We start from the raw sequence: 3,660 nt of genomic DNA, 5'->3' as shown, positions 1-3,660 counted from the left end.
AATTCATTGATGCATTTAATTTGCTATACATTCAAAAATAATTGTTAGTTAATTTTCTTTTCAATGTATATAAATTAATTATTTTTATTAAGTTTTTATATTGAATGTTTTAGATGTAAAAAAAAATGAAGTGAGGCAACAATAATAGGAGAGAAATAGAAATGAAAATTATTGTTCTTGTTTGTGTATATATTTTGCAGAAGGAAATAACATGTAAATAATATATCCAATTCTAATTAATGTGCAATATATAAATTGATTTTTTTCAAAATTTTTGGTAAAATCTTTTTCATTGTTTGACATTCCCTAACTCTTCATAATTCCTTATACATTGGTATTGGCAGACACTCATCAACGTAAGGAAATAAGCAATTAGATACACTATATATTTAAAAATTTAAATGCTATTCCATAATTAATAATTAATCATTATAAAAAGACCTAAACCTAAACTTATTCTCTCTTCCTCTCCCACACCCACTCACACAAACATACAATCACACATTCACACACGATCACACGTGCAGACGCACACATTTCTTGTAGCAATTTATTTATAAGTTATTGATAAAATTCTCTTGAGAAAAGATAATATTAAATCAATTATATGTGGGGCAGGGGGCTGGGTTCCCTTTTATTTCTCTTGTTTTGTAAGAGAAATTTTTTTTTTTTGTCTTGTGTTTGTGACCGATGGATCGGGTTTCTCTCTCCCCTATGTTCTCAACGTGAGAGGGTTTGAGGTAGGCGCGTGTGTTTTCCAGTCAATGAGAGTGTTTGGATGGTGATGGATTATCTCTTCAATTTGCAATCTAAAGGTGAATCACTGAGATCTGGCTTCCTTGAGTTGCCATGCAGGTATGTTTCACTTAAACTCATCAAACATTGTAATTTTATTTAGATCTGGTATGAAATGCTTCGTGGTTGACAAGTTCATGGAGTGGATTTGATTCTGCAAGCTCGTGATTTGATCTCTATGGAGATGATGGTTGGGATCTGGAAGTTTCCTCTTTGAAATTTTGGTGGTGTCCTTTTGCTCTTTGCTTCAAGTCATTTTGGGTCATTATCGATTTCTGGTCTTAGGTTTTTTGTTTATTGGCTTACAATGATTGATCTAGAAGCTAGTATTTGGGGCCCAAAAATAAAAATTTTCACGAAAGTGAAGGGATGAATTGTTATTTCAACAATTTTTTTTTAAAAAAATACTTTCTCTTAAAGTTGTTGGCTTTTCACTTAATGTTTTTCTGATTTGGTTGGGAAGGGTTTTGTCTTGTTTGTGCATTAATCTTTGTACTTGTTTAGTGTTTTTTCTTCATTTCTAGTTGGCTTGATTTAAGGGGGGAAAACCAATTGCTGTGTGGATATTTGTTTTCCCTCTCATTATTAACCATGAAGTTTGACAAAGCATACGATGATGAAGTTATAGGGTAAAAATATCATTCAGTATTATGGCGCGGGTTGATCTAAGCCTATCAAATCAATGACATACCAAAGGTACATTAATGTCTATTTTAATTCAGTGTATATATATATATATATATATATATCTAATCATATGGTTAAACCTTTATAACATCTCTTGATTCTTATCTGCAAATAATTCTAGATGACATAATATTTCACTATCGTGTAAGCTAATTAGATAAATCATTTCTATGCTATAAGCACAAACAACAAATTAAGATCATTTGATATTGTTTTGTGGTCATATTAAACTGATTATTCTTTAACAAAATAAATTTATAAAACCTAATTAACTTCCCTTTTGTTGAAGACCAAAGCGGCAATGGACTCAGACGAGCAAAAGAGGAACAAGCAAAGCATCCAATTAATTTCCTAGCACTGGGAAGTTCATGCTGCTACATTATGTTTCTCAATGATATTGCATGGTAAGCTCCTTTAGCACTAAGCATTGGCATTGTTTTTAAGCTTTAATTTTTTTTATCAAGTTCAAGAAATAAAAATACCTACAAACGTATTTTTTAAAGCTAAACAAAGGGTCTTCCATTACTATCTTCACATTAACCATTATGACTATTTCTTCATCTCTCTCTCTCTAACTTTGAACTCAGTCCTTTAATTGGTTCATCATTTGTTGATTGATTATGGTTATATAAAATTTTGTTTTGAAGCTATGAAATCATATCAAAGAATGTAGACTTTGCAACTATGATTGATTATAATTTTAATGGTCAATACTATTGTTTTAGCATAAATATTTTGAATTGAAACAGTAACAATTGTAATTTATTGAATTTAACATTTCTCTATAATCATTAATTGGATTGTTTCTTGCATCTTGCGAGATCATATTGAAGGAACTCTACATGATTTTGTTTTTTTATTTCATCCATCATGAGCTCCTTACTGATTGCTTATTTTAATGGCAACCAAGGAATAGCTTGCTTTCCACTTGATGTTATTTTTGTTAATTCTAAAACGTTGGTTGTTAGAAGTGCATTTATATTCCAAAGAAAAGTTAAAAAGTACATTTCCTTTTCCTATCTGATAGGGATAAGAACATAGCCTTTTTATTTTGCTTGCTTTGGTTTTTTTGGTCTAGTGATTATGATTTGTGTGCCTTACATGCTTTATTCTATAGGTGTAAATGGAGAGCTCTCAATAAGAGTGCTGGCAACTGCATCTCATGCAATTGCCAAAGGAATACTATTTTTGTGTTTTACAAACCCAGGTTTTGTTTTTAAATTATTTATTTCTAGAGCTATACATGTTAGTATAACTTATAAAAGGATCGGAGCAATTCTAAAGAAGTAACTGTGGAACTACATGTCACTTGTCATGAAACACAATTTAAAGGCTGAATTAACTTATAATGGCCCAAGGAAGATAGAACTTAAATAAGTTTTACCCTTGGCTGATCATTTGTATTTGATATAAATTTTTGTAGTTATGATCTTTTCCACATTACATGGTCATTTTTTGTGAACTACATGTTTTGGTCTTCATCTTGTCAACACTAATATCATGTAAATTTGATGAATGGATAAAGGAGCATAAATTGGAATATTTTGATGTTTGTGACAATGTATGCTGAGATCGTGAAGCTTAATAAAGTTTATGTTAGAGATAAAGATTGAGACAATCTAGATACTATATTGAATCTTCATTTTCACTAGTTAATCTTTGCTCACCAAAATCAACGACATACCAAAGGTATATCAATGGTTATTTGACATCATATATTCATTTTCACACACACACACACGCATATATAAATTCAAGCATAGAGTAATTGAGTAACATAGGTTTATTATTAAGTATTTTTTGTTTCTTTTGACATTTTCTAATGGTTAAAATGTCTACTTTATCAGCTGTTCGATGAGGAGAGGTGGAGACGAAACCAAGAGCATTAATGTAATTGTGCTATTTGACATTTGAATTCTCACATGTCTGACTTTAACTTCCCTAAAAAAAAAAAAAAAATCATATGTAACAATAAATTATGTGTATTTCCATCTCACATGGGATTGTCAAGTTTTAATTTGTTCCTCAAGTTGTGTATAGTTTTTGAAAATGGCAAATCATTTAAAACAAAAGTTATGTTGTGAGATTATTTCTTTTCATTTTAAAATTATAATAATGAGACCATATCCAATTGAATAATACACTAACAATTAAAAGATTATATTATTTTAATGGTGA

At 29.9% G+C, this 3,660-nt stretch overlaps 1 long non-coding RNA gene across 1 annotated transcript; it reads left to right on the top strand.

Moving 5' to 3' along the window:
* Positions 1–716: 716 nt before the first annotated feature.
* On the top strand, positions 717–3,452 carry LOC129290609 (uncharacterized). Its single transcript, XR_008588461.1, has 4 exons — positions 717–855; positions 1,418–1,491; positions 1,772–1,886; positions 3,330–3,452. It is a non-coding gene; the product is annotated as an uncharacterized LOC129290609 (long non-coding RNA).
* Positions 3,453–3,660: the final 208 nt, after the last annotated feature.

This window comes from Prosopis cineraria, unplaced genomic scaffold (genome assembly GCF_029017545.1).
Source record: "Prosopis cineraria cultivar Desert tree isolate PC_DT_omini unplaced genomic scaffold, ASM2901754v1 PC13, whole genome shotgun sequence".
NCBI lineage: Eukaryota > Viridiplantae > Streptophyta > Magnoliopsida > Fabales > Fabaceae > Prosopis > Prosopis cineraria.
This window is presented reverse-complemented; position numbering and strand designations above follow the sequence as displayed.